The sequence below is a fragment of the Musca domestica genome, unplaced genomic scaffold, assembly GCF_030504385.1.
Source record: "Musca domestica strain aabys unplaced genomic scaffold, Musca_domestica.polishedcontigs.V.1.1 31, whole genome shotgun sequence".
Classification (NCBI taxonomy): Eukaryota; Metazoa; Arthropoda; class Insecta; order Diptera; family Muscidae; genus Musca; species Musca domestica.
The window spans coordinates 9,641,089-9,663,770 of record NW_026712309.1 but is presented as its reverse complement, the minus strand read 5'-3'; the positions used below and the strand labels follow the sequence as shown (position 1 = coordinate 9,663,770).

The 22,682-nt window shown below is 39.3% G+C and overlaps 1 protein-coding gene and 1 long non-coding RNA gene across 3 annotated transcripts in view; one reads left to right on the top strand and one right to left on the bottom strand.

The window, feature by feature from the left end:
- The window catches only part of LOC101888324 (poly(U)-binding-splicing factor half pint), a 209,251-nt gene that overhangs the window by 1,026 nt on the left and 185,543 nt on the right, over nucleotides 1-22,682 (top strand). The gene's annotated exons all lie outside the window — the stretch shown is intronic.
- LOC109612398 (uncharacterized) lies at nucleotides 4,201-4,811 on the bottom strand. Its single transcript, XR_002194488.2, has 3 exons — nucleotides 4,720-4,811; nucleotides 4,431-4,480; nucleotides 4,201-4,369 (listed from the first exon to the last, which is right to left on the bottom strand). It is a non-coding gene; the product is annotated as an uncharacterized LOC109612398 (long non-coding RNA).

Below are 22,682 nucleotides of genomic sequence, written 5' to 3'. Positions count from 1 at the left end.
TTCTATAATTGTTTAAATAGACGGCCTTGTCCGGGTGTGATATTATTGATTTTACAACTTCTGACAATACTTGAGTCTACATTCTAGTAAACATATTTAACATTTACTCACATTATATTTGTAGGGTTGGCCAATCGTATAATTCGTAGAAAATTGGAATATAAACTGTTGTAGCACTTATAAGGTGCATTACTATTTCATATTATTATCAAACAGTTCAACAAAATACGTCTGCTTATTAATTTAGGAAATGTAGGACTGCAACACATAATTATTCCAATATAGATGTCAGTGCAAAAAGCATTAACTGTTTGTACTTATTGTATTGAGGATCCCATTTTTGGTCTAATTGTACTGGGGATTATCCCATACAACATGGATCAGTAGGCCTGCACTGTTTCTTTTAATGCAAGCCACACACATTTTAACCCTTTGTGCAACATGGAGAGATTGTATTCAAGATGTTGTTGTTGTTGTACCTATCGGTTGTAAAGTTTGTGGACATGTTGCAAACATTATTCATTTATTGTTTATTTTTATAGAAACAACACCAAACCCAAATTGGACGTTTGTGACTAAAGCACACAACTTGACTACTCTTCAAGTTATACCAACGGTTTTAACGTGTGGTTTGGGTAACAATTGTTGTTGTTGTAGCAGCTCATACTGCTGTCTTCGTTTTGACTCCTCTCAATCGGGTTTTGCTTCAAAGTCCAGTCTCAAAAAGGACACAACCCCTACGGGTTGGGTCCACAACGATACTGGATTTAGTTAAGTAGGTATGGCTGGGCAGCGAAATAGGTGCAGCGTGTCTTGTGGACCTGTGCCACAAGCTGGCAGGCTGGCAATGCGAATTGAGGCGGCTACACCATCCGGATCTGAGTCAAAACTACCCGGCTTTCTCGGGGCAGCTCTCGCTCTTCAGCTGCGATGAGAGGGGGATGGTCCTATAGTACAGTATTCGCTCTATATCCTTCCATGACTTCTGAGACCGCGTTAAAGTGGATACTATTCAGTTCTGCTTGATAGGCCTGGTGATCTAGAGGCTCTTTCTTATACGTGTCTAGGCGGAGGTTGAATACCCTCCAGATGGTGATTCGGCTTTGACTGTAACACCCAAGCTGTTATTTCATTGACAGCATTATACTGTCGCACCAGTAACACCTTCGCCTCCTCATGTAAGTGATAGGCAGGAGTCATGAGAAGGCACCATGTTGCGGTTTTAACGGTGGCATTCTGGTAGGCCTGAATATTTTTTTCACTGTGTAGCACATAATTTACCATAGACCGGCCTATCGCGTTGTAAGAGGGCAACAAGGTTCCTTATCAGCTCCCCAAGTGCTGACGGCCAGAGATTTGAGAACCTTGTTCCTACTTCTAATATTGTCGCAGATAGCTGTATCGATGATCAGCTACTGGTAAACACTCTCTTATGCTGGGGAGGAGTAAAGCCTTAAGCGTCTTTGCTACTGATGACAAAAGTGATATCGACCTGTATGAATCACTTTTGCTGGCATCCTTGCCTGGCCTCAGAGCGGGACCGCCCTTCTCATTTTTCAGGCATCGGGAACTATAAGGGTGGCTAACGACAGGTTGAGGAGTTTGGTGAGATACTCAACTCCTGGTTCATCTAGTTGCTTTAACATCACCAATAGAGATTCCGTCAGGACCAAACGCTTTGGGTGACTGCGCTTCTGATGACATGTGCAGCATCTTCCAACGTTAATTGTGGTGGTACCTCCTCGACTGGAAGATATCGTATACGGCGTAGGATTCTTCGCTTAGCCCTGTCACTCTCGGGGTGCGCTATAAATTGCCGGTTGAAATAACACGCGCACCTCTGCCCATCTGTCACTTCTGCGCCTTTAAATGCGACAGATGTTCTATCATCTTTTTTTCCAGGGTTCGAGAGCTAACCGTTGCCCACAATTTACTCGACCCTGTACTGATGTTGCAATGTTTCAGATGTTCTAGCCATTTTTCTCTTATGCTCACCGACTAACCTGTTTACCTCCATTGTAAGTTCCCTGACTCTGGATTTATTAGGTTTAGTACGGCGCTGCCTCTGCTGGTTAATTTTGGTCTTATTTTAGGTATTCGACTAGCAGGTATATAGCCAGCGGCTACAGCTTTGATGATGTCCCGGAAACACCTATCTGTTGCCCGAACATCAGATGGGTTGGGCAGTTCTCTGAAGCGGCGATAGGTATATTTTTTGAATTCTTGCCAATTGGGTTTCCCATGGTAAGAAAAGTGCGGCGTTTAGAGTCTATGTAATCGGGTGGTCTGTTTATGGCGAAAATAATGGGGAGGTGGTCTGAGCCTAAAGAAATGACTGACAATTGTAACAATTATTGTTTGTTTTATCGATAGCCTTTTTGTTTGATAACTATTTAGCTATTATGTAAAAATTAGGCTAATTATAAACAAACTTCCAAAAGCTTTGAGGTTTTAAGTTCTAACAAATCTTCTACAGCACAAGGCAAGTCTAAAATTCGACGTAGCGTACACAAATATTTATCTTCTGCACTATGTGTTGTAAGTTCGTATTACCCAAATACTCCAGGTCAATATATTAAAACCAACTTACAACGTTGTAAAAATTGGAAATTTGTTATATTTTCCAATTGCCAATATTCACACTTTTTATACCCTACGCCATACTGTGGTACAGTCTCTCTGTGAAATAGAAATAGACTCATAGTTCCTTTTGAAGATCTTCATAGAATCACATACTGAGCAGAATTATGCATATCCGCCCGCGTCCCTGTATTTTTGTAAAAAAATGTACAGGTCACATTTATTGTCTGATTGTTTGTTAAGTCTGTTTTGTTTGTTAAGTCTATTCCTTACAGACTGAATTAGAAACTAAATTGCTATATACAATTGAGACAATTTTTGTTTTATACAATGGAAAAATGTAGAGGTTTAGAAACCAAACTCTGTTTAAGTGCAAAGTTAATTTACGTTTTAGAGACTCGCGACTCCCTGATAGTTCAGTTTAATTATAAAATTTGTTAAATTCAAGGAAAAGACGACGTAAAGGATCATTATTGCCATAGTTTGTAAAATAATAATTTATATTAAACAATTAATACTTTGGCGTTAGTCTGAATGGTACGTTTTGTGCAGTTTATCTAAAAAAAACACCTGACAATATCTTCCCATGAATAAATAATAAAAAAACATTTAGCATCGTACGGCGATTTTTCAATGTAGATAGCTTTATAAGCTTTAACCTATGTTTATATCTTGGCAATCTTTGTTGAGTTCATCCATGACCACGAAGTCAAAATAATAAAAATGATTTTGAACGGACTCTAATATATTAGAATGAATGATATATGCTGGATCCCATATTACAGACCCATAAAGCTGTTTACAAACTAAAAATTATTTACTCCACCCTTTTATAAAGCCCAAACTTTTATATGCTTTATTGACCCATTAACGCCGACGGGTGCGAAAACGCACCAAAAATAGAGGTGTTTTTCTTTTCTCTTTTTTGATATAGATAGTAAATGGATGGGTCTATTTATTTGACTTGGGCTGTTTTTTCATCAGACGTCACCTACATGATGATAAACGCATCGCCAAGTGCAGGTTTTCCCACATGCAAAAAATAACCCTATTATACAAAGAAAACAAATCGAAAAAAAATGTAAATATATATTGGTATGGATCGGTAGCCCTCTGCCCGTTATTTAACTCATAAAATTTTCAAAATTGTACATATAAACGTCTTGGTTAAATTGATTTGTGTGTGCTTTAATTGATTTGATTCGGACTGATATTACAATACTTATGAAATCGGACGACTCTATGTACACAGAGAAAAAAATTAACCTTATACAAGGTTAGCTTAACCATAAATAAACATGATTTGGAGTCTACGTTATGTAAGGTTAATTTAAACATTTTCTTGTTGACTGGTATTTAAAAATAATCATCGTTAATTTAGCTATTCCATGATTGACTTTTTTAACCACGAAAATTGTTGATATTGAAAAAAAATTGTTGTTTTAACAATGCACTGTTAAATTTTTGTAACCATGAGAATTGTTAATAATAACATTTCATAGTCAGTTTGTCTAAACAGTTCATATGATAATTTTAATAATAAATTAACCTTTGTTTGAATAAAACAAGAAAAATGTAATTTTTACAAGTTTATTTATTATTTATTTATTAATACCGCATATTTCTAAAATATGTATTTCCATTACAAAATGTATGTATATTTAAGGGAGGGCTGGTAAAGAAAGATATATGTTTAATATAAATTTTATTTTTTAACGCCTTACCGAGTGATTTTAAATTATATCCTCAGCCATTGTGAAAAAAAAAACTACAAAACGCCAAACACCGACTGCAAAAACAGAAGAAGAAACTAGTAGTTAATAAAAACAAATAGTATTGTCACAACTTACCAAAAATGTACGCACGAGTACCCAAAACAAAGACACCAGAGAAAAAAGAACTGAGAAGAAAAAACAAAAAGATATACATAAATATGAACACTGTCGCTTCAACAACAACAACGTACAACGTTATTTTTGTTTCTTTATTGTAATTTATAGTTTATTTGATAGACAAATCTGATACAATTTGAATATAGGAATAACACATTACTATGTTGAAATAGTATCAGGGTTTTCTATTAAAACAAATACAAATTACAATCAAATATATTTGTTAATTTCACCAGCTTTTACTTACCTTTATACCAAGCACTATTCCCACGAGCACGTGCACTACTCCCTTGCACTCTTCAACACCAACTAAAGTAGTGATTGTCTATTTGATCTTTCTTACACATATTCAGACCACAGAAAGAGATTCGATAAAGAGGAGGAGGGGGAATATGTCAGTCACATTCGTTGCAACTTCGTATATTGTAATATTGAACTTCGTCAAACACAAAGCAGTTCAAAATTGTTGACCACAACAGAGCCGAAGGCTCTTTAAATTTTTATGTATCTCTCACATTTTTCCGTCTCTCTCAAATAACAACAAACTTATACAACGTTAATTAAACTATTTTTCATCTACATTTGACCTTATATAACGTTATTTCGTGTTTGTAATCTCAAACATTTACCATGAAAAAATTAACCATGCACATGGTTAAAAAAGTCATTGTATTTTCGGCTCTGTGTATGGAAGCTATATTCAAATCTGATCCTGATCTGATTTTCAATTGGATGATTCTTTCTCTTTTTACAAGGTAATATATTTTCCTTGTATCAAATGACATTACCCTCTTAGTCATAAGACTGACGTTGCTGAAAAGCGAAAAAGAGCCATAAATAAAATTGGTTCTTCAGTATCGTGTTTTCGATCTTCTATGTTACTCTTCAGACTTAGCAACATCCGTATATTCGCACGTATATTCGAATCCTTATATTATAAATTTGTTAAATTAAGCTGTTTAACTACTATAAAAAGTATAGTATGATAATAAAGAAATAGAGTGTAAAAGGCACGTCAAACCCCATTAGCGTTGCTATATTCCCAAACAAATTCTCTCCAATATTTATAATTGCAACAAGTAAAAAGCAGTAAGTTCGGCCGGGCCGAACTTTGAATACTCCACCATTTGGAACGAATTAGGAAACTTTAACAAAAAAATAAAAATGCCGAATATCGGAAGGTACCGATATATGGAGCGATATACGATATTGTGTACCTATAAAGATAATTCTCTTTCAGAGGGTAAAGTACTCACAAGGAACTCCTTGTGTTGAATTTCAGACAATTCCATGTGGCTAAAATCATCAACATACCGAATAATGGCGGGTACCATTATATGGGGACTATACCAAAACGTGAACGGATATACATATATCATTTTCGATACCAACCATCCTAGACACAATACAAATTGTTCTGCTAAATTTTGACGCTCTACGTCAAATAATGGAGCTGTATCTTGATTTCAACTGACAGATGGACAGACGGACGGACATCGTTAAATCGACTTAGAATTTTGTGCTGATTATGAATATATATACTTTATGGGGTTTTCGACAAATATTTAGGGATGTTACAAAAGGAATGACAAAGTTAATATACCCTCCTTTCCAAAGTGGAGGGTATGATAACGTGCAACCTTGGAACACGTATTACTTCACTATTTTTTAATATTATCGTCTAATTTTTGAGTAATTTTATAAAAATTCCAACTTAATTCATGTATTTTCCTTTACAATGCTATTAATTTATTAAAACATTTTCTAGTACTAAAATTGTACTCAGTAACGCCGACGGGAGTGAAAAAGGCACTACCCCCTGCTCGAGCAAAGGGTAGAGATAGGGGGCTGAATTTTTGTGCGCGGAATATGAGTGACATTATGGCACCTCCACTAAGTTTCAACATTTTTCTCCCACTAATAAGGGAGCCGGCGTAAATGGGTTAATAGTCAGAGATTTTTTATTTATTTTCAATTAATACAGTTACCTAGCCCATATAGCCATAACCTTGGAACCGTGATTCCTATACTTGACTACTCTAAATATCGGTTCTTATTTAGTTATAGCTTCCGTATATATTTTCGTTTGCTTTTAATTTTATTGTGCGCCATGTGTGTAATATTCATTCAAATTGGGATAGATTTCTTCACATCCGATTAAATACAAAAGCAAGTACTTCAAATTTGGTGAAAACCGGTTCAGATATATGTGTCTAATCCGATTTCGTGTTTATGTTCCTAATATGCTCTCCATGACAATGATATTTAAAGCCAGATATGAGATACATAATTTTAACATAATTATAACTGTTCTAAAACCGTAATATGGATTCAAAAAAGGTTCATAATTGGTACGATCCACTTCACATTAATTCGCGCCTAAAAGTTTATTTGTAACAAGTAGCTCTACTAAATATGTCTAGTGGTGTACGGTATTATAAAGTCGGCACGCCCGAGTTTTGATCTTACTTTACTAGTTTTGTATTATTAATTTCTATTTTCAACACAGAGAACACATTTTTTTTTAAACTGTCAATGTTGGCAACCAACCTTTCCGCGGCATAGCTGTTTGTACTGACGGTTCAAAGATGATTCCAATAAAATTGGTCGCTATACCAAATAAGTCAAAAACATCTCTCAGGATTATAGCAGCATGTTATATCGCGTTATTTTTAAAAAGTTTTACAAGGTCAGACAATGTGACTGCACCCAGTGAACCAAACTGTCAGAGTTCGGTCCGAACTCGAACTGAAAGTCAGAAAAGATTCCGATTTCGGATGCAAATTCGGTCCGATCAAAAGTTATACTGAGTTGGTATTTTCTGACCGAAGGGTCAGATGAAACTGAAGTTTTAGTCGACTTTCGAACCGAAGTCGGACCTAAGACGCTTGAATATTTGTGGAAAATTCGGAAGGGAAATTTGACTTGTGGGACTGATTTCGGACCGAACTCGGAAGTAATATGGTGCGCATTACAGATTTTTTGCAAACTTTCTAATATTTTCGGCCCGTATTCGGAAAAAAGATGTACATATTAACAACAACAACAACAAATATCAATAACCGTTTGGAGCTGTTGCAACAGAGCTTGATGGACAACCCAGCGTTTTCTAAGCATCTCATGCAGTCCAAAACAACCTTAGACTTGATAGGAGTTGAGGGCTTTCAGTGCCGCTTGACTATCGACGTATGTAGTCACCGGGCTTCTAACCTCGTTCTTTCTCGTTTCCAACAGGGGTGTGGCTTTTTTGACTACGCACAATCATTTTTAAGCTTTTGGGATTCGCTAACATTAAGAGTGTCACAGACATCTTTGAACCGTTCGTATTGACAGGTGTCCCTATCAATTGTGTGGATGTCAGGTGGGTCAAAGCGCAACCGCGGTAAGATATAATCACTAGTGTTGCTTAAGTTGCCTGTTCCTCTACGTGTATGTTTAGTGGGCTTAAGCACAGTAGGGTGCAGCTTGAGGTGTGCTCTTGAATGCACCCGTTATTAGTAGGGATGCGGCTCGTTGAACTTTGTCAATGTGACATAGGTATTATTGCGCCGAAATTGCGCTCCGATAAAGGGGAGAGAAAAATAGAAATAAAACACGATCGTTTTAGTTTCTTGAAAGTTAAATATGTGAATTCTTTATTGATATTCAAATCAATAGGTAACCAAATTTACCTTAGTAGTTACACACGAACGTGTAACGTTTACAGTGTTGAGCACGAACACTCAACCGATAGCAAGCAGGAATCACCAAGACAGACTAAAGTGGTAGCTTTAGCACCAATTCGTTGGAATCTGACATTGACATATCAATGTTGCAATAAGAAGTGGTGAACAGCTTTCAACGAATGTACAATACGATAAGTGTTGCAACAAACTGCACCACGATTCCATTTCAAATAAATGGAGACAATTCTTATTTAAACAATAGGTAAGATGATTTCCCCAAGGTGATAAAACACCGTCTTGCGGTGTGCCCCTGGTGACCGATGGAAATTTCCCCAATGCTTGAGTTGATAATTCTGCTACTAAGCATTGTATCAATCCATTTTCATGTACCTTTCATGTAGGCATGTTGAGCAGTGCTGATGATAGTCGTGGGTAGTAGAGATCTGATTTCTATGTCTATCAGCCTTTCAAATGTTTTCAACAGGAAAGGTGATAGAATGATTGGTCTGTAGTCCTTAGGAAGTAAGTGACTTGGTTTCCCAACTTTTGGGATGTAAGTAACTTCCCTCCATAGTACCGGGATGTGGGATAGGCACAGACAAGCTTTGAAAATCTCACCCAGAATTGGAGATATCCACGCCGAGACATGTTGAATCATGGCGGGAATAATGCCGTCTAGCCCTGGTGATTTAAAAAGGATGAATGCGTCTATGTCCCACCAAATTTTGAATGTGCTGTCGATTAGATTTATGTCCCCAGCCGAATAGTTACGATACGCTTGATCGGTTTGCCGAATAATTACCACGTCAATACAGTTTGTACTGACTAACATATTAAGAGTCTATTGCTGTAGATATAGGGTCCCTGCACCAGGGCTATGTCTACTTCAGCTTTCGTGAGGGATAGGAGACTTCGGCAGCAGCTGCTGTGCAGTGATGTATATTAATCTGCTTGATGCTAAGTGGCTGCTGTTTTCTTTCTCCTAATGCAGCGGCGCCAGCCGGAAACGCATCCAACCGGTTCTGAAATGCGAGGTTTAAGATAGTCCTAGCCATCCGTATCAATAGATACCTTGAGAACCAGGCCACCACCTCAGTGCTTGAACTAACGATACGTCAGTGGTCTGTTCTGAGGTTGGGGTCTTGTTTGCCGAGTATCGTCAGAATGCGTGCCGCATCCATCTATGGTGGTGGCACCCACGCCGTCAATACTTTACTGCAAGGGATCTTCTTCAAGGATACAGCCGCCAAGTTGCACCCTTCCCAAAGCTCGTGAAAGCCATCTACTGTGGTAACCAGAAATTCTTTAGATTCCTCGTTTTCACAGCAGATGACGTTCACGCCCTTGTAAAGGGTAGCGCTGCCAAACCGCAACCTTTTTGGATCTCTTTCACCCAGACGACCTTCGATTAGCAGCCATTGACTCTCGCTGATTTGAGGCTGCGGTCATCGTAGGCTCTGACTTCCTTGCCTTACGTCTCCTGTGCTTCTTGGCAGGAGGGCTTGATTCAGCGGGGACAGCATCCACCTCCACCGTAGGAACGGCTACCGCAGTAGTCGTATTGTCGGTGATTTGCTTTCGCATCTTTCGGGTCGGCGCCTTCGCGAGTGGTAGGGTTACTGCCAGCGCCTATGTCGATGGCGTCTTGCCGATGGAGGCTTGGAAACGACCGACGAAGATCTCTCCTGATGTTGAGACTTCTCACAAGTCTTATGGGAATGTTTTCTATGTCTTTTTTAAGTGCCTCAGAAAGGGGTGAGTCATTGTTGAGCTGTCCTATTTTATTTGTCTTTTCAATATTTTACACTTTTAATGTTTACAGCTTTACGCACTTTTATAAATTAACAAAAATACAACTTTTAAAAGCCACTCCAGAAACGCAAAAATATGTACCGTTAGCAAAACAAGCAATATTGAAGCACTTATGTGTGCCAAATATGATCAAAAAATGCATTATTATGATCACCTTTCAAACAGCTGCATGATCTTTTAAAGACTAATCAATCTTTAGATGATCGCAATACAATAATAAATTGTTAGGGTTCTACTGTAAACCTTCTAAAACTAGGCATCATTCTCATTATGAAGGCGAATTTTTTTTTCGCCTTTTATGAAGGCGAATTTTTTATATAATTTTTTATATATTGAATATTCTGTTTCTATCAGCTAAGCAGTAACAAAGAGCAAATGAGAAAAAGAAAAATGTGTTGCTCTGCTTGCATTTTTTTAGTCAAGAAAGAAAACTGAGTTTCAATTTCTGTCAACCAAGCAATAGCAAATGAGACGGTCACAATTTTTTGCTCTGTTTGCGAAGATGGACTTAACGTGACATCGTCCAGCATAGTCGGCAGATTGCAGGGAATTTCTTGCAATCAGCAGAACCACGTCTGCAGCGTAAGCCACGACTTTTGTTTTACACAACGTAGAGTCCTAACCACTAGACGATCACAATCCCACGGCAGCGGGTTCTACGACACCGGATTGACCCGAAACAACAACACTCCAGTTTCGGCCAGCCGCCAACCCAGTGTATACATGTTCGAGTTTGTTTATTTTTCTGCATTTGCAGCAGCATTTCCGGACTATGGTTCTGTACGGTTTGCCAAAACACCATCCACCATAGATCAGTCTCGGTGCGATGTAATGGATGCAGAGGATGGGTGCATTTTAGGAATTGTTCCGGTTTAACCCGGTTGCGAGACAATAGCGATAGGGACTATGTTGCATCGTGCTGTACCAACGTAGTCCCTAACGCCACATGTTGTTGTTCCAATTCCGGACAGTGCATCATTCTTGCAGTTCAGTTGCAACGGACTCCAAGGTAAAATTGATGAGATAGTGGATTTTATGAATCGGAGGAATATTAAAATCGCAGCGGTGCAGGAAACAAAGCTCAATGAAAATTCTAGCTTACAACGTTGCAATGGTTACAACGTATTGAGGAAAGATCGCACCAGAAGTGGAGGTGGGGATTAGCGTTCCTGTTACACCATTCTGTTCAATACAGACCTATCTCGCTTGAGCTAGTCTCTAGTGACACATACATGGAGTGTATGGGGGTAGCAGTCAAGTGTGGAACTGCCGAGGTGGAGGTGCTTAATGTGTATATCCCGCCGGTTAATAGCTGTGAACCCGTTACTTGCCTAATATAAGCCCATTTTTGGAAGGCAATAACCGCCTGGTACTAGGGGACTTCAATGCCCACCATGAGTTGTGGCATTCCGTCCTAGGTAATGACCAGAGGGGATCAGCGTTGGAAGAGCAGATTGACTGCTCCACATTTTGCACGGTAAACGAGGATGCCCCCACCCGAATAAGAAATCGCCAGATTTAACCATTGTGTCACCCGGTCTGATAAATGACGTGACTTGGCAACCCGTCATTTCTCTTGGCTCAGACCATCTCCCGACAATCGTCTCCATCAGCAGATCGCCCGATTTCATAACCTCTGAACGCCGCACTTTCCTCAACGCTAAGTCATCTAAAGCGTTGGGCCCGGACGGAATATTAATGGTAATGTTGAAGCAACTGGATACACCGGGAGTTGAGTATACATAGTTCCCGAAGACTGGAAAATGTGCAGGGTGGTCCCGCTACTAAAGCCTGGCAAGGATGCCGGCAAAGGCGAATCATACAGGCCAATTTCGCTTTTGTCGCCAGTAGCAAAGACTCTCGAGGCCTTACTCCTCCCCAGTATCAGAGGAAGTTCAGTTCAGTTCAGTTCAGTTGCTAACCATCAACACGGTTTCCGTCCACTACATAGTACTATAACAGCTTTGCACGCCATATCCACACATATCAGTCGAGAACTCAACCAGAACAGGTACAGTCAACCATGCCACGCTGTTCGAGGACGTTGAGAACACTACCCTTCGGCCAAGTTTGAAACATTGGATAGTCAACTATATGTGTGGACGCCAGTCGTACGTGGAATTCCGGAATAAGAAGTCCAGGCCTCGTAGAGTGAAACAGGGAGTTCCCCAAGGTGGGGTGATATCCCCGGAACTGTTTAACCTTTACCTTTCCGGAATTCCGCGCCCTCCAGACGGCATCGAGATCGTAACCTATGTGGATGACTGTACGATCATGGCGTCGGGTCCTGTAGTTGATGACATATGTCAGGGTGAATAACTATCTCGCGGAGCCTGTCGCCTTTTTCCATGCGAGGAATATGAAAATATCCGCCACTAAACCACATGGACTGCGGAGATGAAAACACAGCTGAATGTGCAGGAACAAGGTCCTCAAGAAGGTCCTGAAGAACGTCGGCTGCCTAGGCAAACCAGAGTAGTTTTGGCCCAACTACGTTCAGGATGGTGCAGCCGTCTCGATTCGTATTGGGCACGAATTGACGAAGATGTGCGGAACGCCTGTCCAGCGTGCGATACAGGCCCGCACAATACGTTGCACCTGTTTAATTGTCCAGCCAAACCTAACCAACTCCGTCCAGAGGATCTATGGCTACAGCCCATAAAGGTAGCAGAATTCCTAAACCTGGACATTGAGGAAGAACCGGATTAGTCAGGAAACAAACAACGGAACATGTTAAAACTGCTACAACAACAACTTTTGTTTTATTGACCTTTCTAGTGATTTAAGTAGAAAGGATTAAAAACTAATAAGCCTGTATGCTTTTGGAAGCGAATGACTTCGTTTCCCAGCTTTGATAATGTAATTGACAGTGACTTTCCTCCACAGCACTGGAATGTGCAAGCCTTAAAGATATCCTCCAGAATCGGCACTATTACCTGTATCATTGTGGGAATACTACCATCTGGCCCAGGTGATTTAAAAGATCTGAAAGTATCAAAGCCCATGTGATTTTGGGATTTGTAGTAGGACAGTTGCTAAGTACTTTTAGTGATTATTTATATCTAAACTTACTCTTATTATTTCAAAATTTTCAATTATTGTTATTACAAATTTTTCGTTATTGTTCCTATATAACTTATTTTCATATTAAATATGCATTATACAGCACCAAAAAAGATTAATTGAAACACATATTATTAATATCTAAATTTACTCTTAATTTTTCTAAATTTGTAATTATCGTAATAACAAATTGTTCGTTATTGATTCTAAACTAATACCAAAAAGACCAATTGAAACAAGTTTGGGCCCTTGTTATTATAAATTGAATGGGCTGGTCTAAAATTCGAAATTTAGCTTTATAACAATCTTATACAGTTATAGTAAATTTTTATATAACCTAATAGAGAGATTCACGCTTCGCAGCTTGTGTAATTGTTAATACCCTATCCATCTTGTAGTCAGATGAGTCTTGTTGAGTATGCTGTATCAAGACCAGAACATAATGCGCCGTTGTTAGGTCCCGGTGTTCTGCTTTTGTTCGACATTTTAATTTTGAAAAAGCATTTTCCAATGTATTTATTTATGCATTGGTGAATATGGTAGCTAGAATTTAATGCTACATATAATGGATTCTTGTAAAGACTATATTATGTCTTTTGTGAATTTTGGCATGATCTATTACTAAAAAGGAGTTGTCTAATTCGGGTCCAATTTTCTTCAAATGACATTGAAAAAAACATTTTGGGTTCTTCTGCATTTACACTTGTATTTGATAATATAGTGTGACACACTACAATAACGGAATTTCGGGACCTTTTAACGGATCACAATATTGACTAAGTGCTATACAACATAATTACGGTGACCATTAAACCCATAAAGAAATAGTGTACACATTTTCATAGATTGTAGTTATTTTATTTAAAAACATAACATAAAATTCATTGCCATAAACATATATTATAAATGAAACTAAACTAAAAATACATACATATATACATACAAACGAATGTAAAAATATACATACTTTACTTTTGGTATTTCTCAACAGAGTGTATTTTTTTCAAAACATCAGCTCTGTGAATGATGTAAATTCAGTGCAGTCCATTTCAAAATTGCATTTTATAATTAAGAGAGATTCTAGTGTTTCCAATTTCATTTGAGTTTTCTCCGAAGTCCAAAGGCAAAGAAAATGCAAAATCCACTAATTTTAAAATATTTTTATAAGGAATATTTTCGTTGTCGAAGAATTTAAAAACTTCAACCCACTTTTTATCAGGATTTATTTCGGATTTTTTCCACATTTCTATTTTGTCCACGTTTGCATAATTTTTTACGGAAGTAAATTCATCAAAGACGTCGTTATTATTTATATTTAAATCATTTCTAAATTCTATTACTTTAGCCAACGATTTTTCTACTTGCTGCCAAGATGGAACTGTTTTTAAAAGTACCCAAGAAAATCCCTCAATTTCTCTGAATGATTCATCCCATTGGTGCAAATAATCAATACAAGTTCCGTAAAAATGTTTTATTTTTTCTTTCAAAATATTAACATCTAATCCCTCCGACTCTAGATCTGAAACAGCATTTTGAACCGCTAATGGTAGAAATACTTCATCATTTCGTTCTATTAACTTCAGTTTTAAGTCTTTTAAAATTACTGAATTACAGAAATTGAGCAATACTGTTGGGCATTTTTCTTGTTCAAGAAAAAACTCTTTTAAAGGTACAAATAATTCCAATATTCGTCCTAAAGCTGGCATTAGTGTTAACCAACGTGTTTTACTATGGCCTAATAGTTGTTTATATTCAACGTCAACATTTTCACAAATTTCTTTAAACTTTTCTACCCTAACTGTATAAATATAAAATATATGAATATAGTTTTACTATAATTACCTCTATATCTATTGGTAGGGATTCTGCCGCAGTTTGTATACAATTATTCAAAATATGAGCAACACAATTGACATCAATAATTTTTTTTCCTAAAAACTTTTGCATTTTATAAAAAACATTATTTTTGCCTTTTTTGCCGCACCACCGAAGTTACATTTAGTATTATCTCCACAAAAAGCTAAAATTTTACTCGTAATGTCAAACATACTTAACGTATTTTGCAGATTATTTAATATTATGTCAGAAGTTTCTCCTTTTAATTCATTAATTTTTAATACTTTCACTAAAGTTCCTCTGTCAGGTAAGAAATATCTCACTAAAACTGGACAGATCTTAATGGATCCATGATTGGAACAGTCTAAATATACCGATATATTATGGATGCGCTTCAGATCTTCTTTTAATAATTCCATTGAAAGCGGTGCAAAAACTTTACTAGCGATTGCTCCACATTTTGTTCTAGCACAGGAATATTTACTTTCAAAGCAAGATTTAATCAGTTTGGAAGTACAATCGTTTGAACGAAATGAAAAATTGTGTTGAACAGAATGATATGTCCAAATCCCTTCTGCAAGAGCCAATTCCTTTTCACTGGATTTAAAGTTAATCGCTCTGCTGAATATGGTTATTTTTTTATTGGAACTTCTTTCAATTACTGCCTTTTTGTGTTTGTTGGTATCAATGTGTTGTTGGATATTGTGGCGACCACCACAGGCTATTGAAAAGCTAGCTGTGCAAGTTGAACACGTTACATCGCTCTCTGTATTCCCCTTTTTAATGAATGGATAATCCTTTTGAAGATCTTTGTTGAATGCACATTTTCGTCTTGGAGGCATTTCTAGAATTCATTTAAAAGCCATTTTTGTTATATTACAAAAAAACAGTAATATATATACACAATAGATTACCTCGACGTAAATATATCGAAATAAACTTGAAAGCAAACTGTTTATCACTACAAATATTTCGCTTTTATTAGTTTTGTTTCTCTCCACCGAAAAATTAAACAGTTATTTAAACTGGATGAAAAAACAAACAAAAACACTCAAATATATGTGTGTATATGTATGTATGTATGTGTATGAACAGCTGAAGAACTGACAAATTCTCTCTTCTTTTCTCATAAAAGGCATAGTGGCCAGATTATAATTCATAATAAATAAGAATGAGACATAGAGTTGCCAAAAATATTAATTAATGACCAAGAATAGTCAATAGAAGAGAAAAGTTAACATAAGTGAACACATGAAAGAAAAATGTTTTAAAAAATTGGGCAATTGGCAAAAAAATGTACAAATAGTGTACATGAAAAAAATTGTGTACACGAGGCTCAAATAGTGTACTGTCCACTATAATAGTGAACGGATGGTCACCGTAAACATAATGGACATGGTGTTCAAAATTGCATAAATTTGCATATATTTTCTGTAGCTATAATTGATCGATATATATACCTTGCAACACTGTGTTATTATAAGTTTGATTCGGCCAAAAACTATGTAACACCTCGAAATATTGGTCCCCGACATAGAAACCAATATATGAATCTTCCTGTCTCGCCGAGCTGAGTCGATCTAGCTATACATGTCCGTCCGTCTGTCCAATTATGGCCCAGTCCTGACGAAATTTGGCATGGATGTGTGGCAAAGGATGGAATTGAAGCCTATTGTTATGGAGATTTACAATTAGGAGTTCAAATGGATCAAAAAAATAAAGTTTTCCTGATTTTGCAGGCGTTCCACAGGTCAGAATTGAAAACCAATTGACACGGAATCTTACATGAGAAGAGAGTTAAGGTGACGAGCATTTTGTTTGGATTATATGTAGCTGTAAATTCGACCACAACTTTTGTTGAATTTATTTCGAGCACATAACAACACGGAGGAGTTATTTCAAAAACGAAATCTTCCAAAAAAAATTTGGACGGTTAGGGGGCTTCCAACATTTTGTAGTGGTCGGCCCCGCACGACTATAGCCTCTGCTTACTTGTTTTAATTCTATACATTTTTGTCCGCAAGAAAGTCCCTCTAAATATCAAACAGTTCTAACAAAATTTTTTTAAAAGCACGTTTACGTTGTAAAAGATTTAGAAAACCCAGTCGGAATTGACAATTCTATTGTATATGCCTCAAATAAATCTTCATAACGAAAGTTAATCCGGAAAAAAACTATAACGTAAACATGCCTTATGACCTTTAAAACCTGTTTCGGATTTTTTTGCAAATATTAACCGGACAATTAACTTTCATTGTCTGCTCCTCTTTCTCATTTAACCCAACCCATTTGATAGAAAACAATTATAAACAAGTAGCTTGGAACGGTAGAAATTGTGTAGGAGCTCGGATCAAGTAAAAAGTGCTGCAACTAATTGGATTTCATTTGGAAGAACTTTCGATTGTATTATTCAAAGTGTAAGGGGGGAAAATCTCCAAATGTGGAAACTCCTTTCCTTGGTATGAGTTATTATTAATTTTGTAATTTTTATTAATTTATTCTGGGACAGAATAAGTCGAATCGAACAGTATTCGTCCTCAGGCGCTTGCTTATGTATCTTAAGGCTTCCAAAGTCTAAGCGAGTTGTAAATTTTATAATTATTTTATGTATCCCAAAATAAAAGAGGACTTTTTCCGTTTACCTACTTTATTACTCTGCTGCTCGGTCAGAATAGAAAGATGCAACATTATTTCTATGACCAGCTAAACATAAGTTTAATCATAACATTAAATAGAACTTAACTACTAATTCCGAAGGCAATATTACAACAACAATGCGATGTAACGTGCATTAACATTATACTGATATTACATTCTCTTATGTTGGTTATTATGTATTATATTATGTTAAACATATATAAACGGGCTGCTACAATCTCCCCCTCTGTTGCATTAATCGTCTCGATGATGCGAACAGGATACCATCAATTCTTATTCTTCAAACGTAAGGATCTTCTTAATACTGTCGGTTCCGAGTCACGATCGTTTTGTTGTTGCTGATGACATCGTACGTCTTGTTGCTGGTGATTTCGTTGTTGGCTAGGTTGTTGTTGACGTTGTCCGTCTTGTTGCTGGTAATTTCGTTGTTGGCTATGTTGTTACTGATTATGTTGCTGTTGTTGTTGTTGTTGTAGCAGCTCATACATATGTGTTCGTTTGGTTTCCATTTTCTAACTCAGTTCAATCCGGTTCTGCCTCTAAGTCCAGTCTCAAAAAGGATGCAACCTGTATGGGTTGAGTCCATAACGAGACTGGAGTTAGGTGAGTAGGCTTGGCTGGGCAGCGAAATAAATGCAGCGTGTCATGTGGGCCTGTGCCACATGCTGGGCAGATGTTCTGCACTTCGCCATTGATCCGGGCCCAGTAGGAATTTAGGCGGCTGCACCATCCGGATCGTAATTGAGCCAAGACTACTCGGGTTTGTCGGGGCAGCTCTCGTTCTTCAGCTGCGACGGGAGGGGGATGGTCTCCTAGCACAGTATTCACTCTATATCCTTCAATGGCTTCTGAGACCGCATTAGAGTGAATACTATTCAGTCCCGCTTGATAGGCCTGTTGATCTAGAGGCTCTCTCTTATACCTCTGTACCTCTCTCTCTAGATCATGAAGGTCTTTCCTAACGTGCCTGGGCGGAGGTTGCCTATCCACAAGATGGTGATTTGGATGGCTTTGTCTATAACACCCAAGCAGGTATTGCATTGACAGCATTTTGTTATGCTGTCGCACCGGTAAGACCTTCGCCTCCTCATGTAGGTGATCGACGGGTGTCATGAGAAGGCACCCTGTTGCGGTTCTAAGGGCGGCATTCTGGCAGGACTGAACATTTTTCCACTGCGTAGCACTGACGTTAGCGGACCACACTGGAGCCGCATAGTTTACCACAGACCGGCCTATCGCGTTGTAAGAGGTCAACAAGGTCTCCTTATCAGCTCCCCAAGTACTGCCGGCCAGAGACTTGAGGACCTTGTTCCTACTTCTAATCTTGTCGCAGATAGCTGTGGTATGCGCGGACGACTTAAATAGGCTATCGAATGTGACCCCTAATACCTTGGGGTAGTTGGTGGTCGGAATAATAGCACCATCGACCTGCACATTCAAGGATAGCCCCATCTCCGCAGTCCATGTGGTGAAAAGTGTGGCCGTCGACTTAGTGGCGGATATCTTCATATTCCTCGCAGTGAAAAAGGCGGTAAGATCAACAAGGTAAGCGTTCAACCGATCGCAAATGTCATCAATAATGGGTCCGGACGCCACGAGCGTACAATCATCTGCGTACGTAATAATCTCTATGCCGTCTGGAGGGCGTGGAATTTCAGAAAGGTAGAGGTTAAACAGTTCCGGAGATATCACCCCACCTTGGGGAACTCCCTGTTTAACTCTACGGATGCTCGACTTCTTGTTTCTGAATTCCACGTACGACTGGCGTCCACACATGTAGTTTACTATCCAACGTTTCAAACTTGGCCGGAGGGTGGTGCGTTCAATGTCCTCGAACAGTGTGGCATGATTGACTGTATCAAAGGCTTTTGATAAATCAAGTGCCACCATAACTGTTCTATCGCACGGCCTGTTCTGGTTGAGACCTCTACTGACATGTGTGGAAATGGCGTGTAAAGCTGTTGTTGTGCTATGCAATTTTCGGAATCCGTGTTGATGATCGGCTACTGGGAAACACTCTCTTATGCTGGGGAGGAGTAAAGCCTCAAGCGTCTTTGCTACTGGTGACAAAAGTGATATCGGCCTGTATGAATCACTTTTGCTGGCATCCTTGCCTGGCTTCAGTAGCGGGACCACCCTGCCCATTTTCCAGGCATCGGGAACTACTAGGGTGGCTAACGACAGATTGAGAAGCTTTGTCAGATACTCAACTCCTGGTTCATCCAGTTGCTTCAACATCACCATTGAGATTCCGTCAGGACCAAGCGCTTTGGATGACTTTGCGCTTCTGATGACCTGTGCAACATCTGCCAACGTAAATTGTGGTGGTACCTCCTCGGCTGGAAGGGATCGTACACGGCGTAGTATCCTTCTCTTCGCCCTGTCACTCTCGGGGTGCTCTACAAATTGCCGGTTAAAATAACACGCGCACCTCTTCGGATCTGTCACTTCTACGCCGTTAAATGAGACAGATGTCCGATCGTCCTTTTTTCCAGGGTTCGAAAGCGACTTAACCGTTGCCCACAATTTACTCGTTCCGGTACCGATGTTGCAATGCTTCAGATGTTCTAGCCACTTTTTCCGCTTATGCTCACTTACTAACCTGTTTACCTCCAGAGTAAGTTCTCTGACTCTGGGGTTATTAGGGTTAGTACGGCGAAGCTCATCTCGCTCGTTTGCTAATCCCGCTGCCTCTGCTGGGAAATTTGGTCTTATTTCAGGTATTCGACCAGCAGGTATATAGCGAGCGGCTGCAGCTTTGATGATGTCCCGGAAACACCTATCTGCTACCTGAACATCAGATGGGTTGGGCAGTTCTCTGAAGCGGCGATTGGTATACTCTCTGAATTCTTGCCAATTAGCTTTCCCGTGGTTAAGGAAAGTGCGGCGTTCAGAGTCGATGAAGTCGGGTGGTCTATTGATGGCGATAATAATGGGGAGGTGGTCTGAGCCTAGAGAAATGACTGATTGCCAAGTTACGTCATTCGTCAGACCTGGGGACACGATGGATATGTCCGGAGAACTGTGGCAGTCTCCCCTTATTCTGGTGGGCGCGTCCTCATTCACTGTGCAAAACGTGGAGCTATCGATTTGCTCAGCCAGCGCCATGCCTCTCTGGTCATTACCTAGGACGGAATGCCATAATTCATGATGGGCATTGAAATCCCCTAGCACCAGACGGTTATTGCCTACCAGTAGTGAACTGATATTAGGCATATAACGTGGGGCACAGCTATTTACCGGCGGAATGTACACGTTGAGCACCTCTACCTCGGCGGTTCCACACTTGACCGCTACCCCCATACATTCCATGTACGGGTCACTAGAGTCAAGCTCAGGCGAGATAGGTCTGTACTGGACAGAGTGGTGCAATAGGAACGCTAATCCTCCACCTCCACCTCTGGAGCGATCCTTCCTTAGTACGTTGTATCCATCACAACTTTGAAGCCTGCAGGTGGTACTCAGCTTCGTCTCCTGGATCGCTGCGACCTTGATGTTCTTCCGACTCATAAAGCTTACAATTTCATTGATCTTACCTCTGAGACCATCACAATTAAATTGGAGAAATGATGCATTGTCCGGAACTTGAACAGCAATGTGTGGCGTCAGCTGCTGCGTAGATTGCTGTTGAGGAGATTGCGGGGGAGTCTCATATTGCGACGACGATGAGGACGCCGAAGATGAAGACTCACTGGGGTCTACATTGACGCAGCAGGAAGCAATGTAGTCCCTATCGCTATACTCCTGTATCCGGTTTAGGCCGGAACAATTCCGGAAATGCACCCACTCCATGCATCCGTTGCATCTCACCGAAACCGATCTGTGGTGGATGCGATTACGACAAACGGAGCAGAACCATGGTCCGGGGTTGGTCTCGATCCCGGCTCGGACCAAGAGAATACGGAGCAAACATTCCGGGTAATGTTGCTCCCACATCAGAAAAATGGACGAACACGAACATGTATTTGCTGGGTTGGCGGCCCCTGGTCGGAGAAATGTGCCTCCGAGTCAATCCGGTACATAGAACCGGCCGCCGTGGGATTGATTATGTTGCTGTTGGTTTTGTTGTTGCTGATTCATATTGGTCTTAGGTGGGCGACCTCTTTTTTGTTTCAGATATATTACAATTTCTTGCTCGCCTTTATATTGAGTTAATGCCGATGAATGTACTGTTGCTATTGGGGCATTGGAATCAGTTGTTGTAGCTATGACGTAGCAGTTAGATCCTTTCTTTTCTTTAATGATTTACGGACCGTCGCTACGAGGCGCTAATTTGAAAGTTATTCCATCCTTGGCCTTACTTAGCATGTGTGTATCAATCAAAACTTTACAGCCAATTGGAAAATCTGGCTGCTTTCTTCGTTTCATATCCCCAAAGTTCTTTATCTTATCCTGCATCTTAATTTGTAAATCATTTGCAATTTCCAATACATTTGCTAGTTTTATAAGATGAGGTGTAATTTGTGGAACAACGTTTTCTGCCAAAACGATGGCTTTACAATCAAAGTGTACTTCGGTTGGCGTCCTCAGCTCTCTTTCAAACGTTAGATAAGCTGATCTTTAGCCTGTGCTATCGCATTTGGCAGTATTCATAGCAAATCTAACTGTTGGCAAAAATGCGTTCCAAGTTCTGTGATCCTTACCTACGTAAATACTTAATTGGGTTTTTAGATCACGATTTCTTCTTTCTTCTGGATTTGATTGTGGATGATATATTGGGGTAAAAGTCTGTTTTATCCCAAGACAGTACGTTAATTTTTGCATCAAGGCCGAAATAAATTGTGTCCCATTGTCCGTGTGTATCCTGTGGGGAACTCCGTATCTTAGAATAACCTCATTTAACAATGTGAGTGCACAATTTTCTGCAGAACCTTGCTTTAGTGCAAATAACCCCACCCATCTACTACAGATATCTTCTACTATTAATATCCATGATCACCCTCTACTGTTTTAGTTAAAGGTCTAAAGAGATCGACCGCCAATATTTCAAATCGTTTGTTAGTGCTTATAGTTTGCAGTAATCCGCATGGCTTCAGATTCGATGCCTCGTAGCGTTTACATTCCTCACAGTCTTTTACATAATTCGCAATACCTGACCTGACCAATAAAATATCGGAGTAATTCTATTCGTCGGTTTATCTATACCATAGTGTCCTGCTAGTTGGTCTTGGTGATG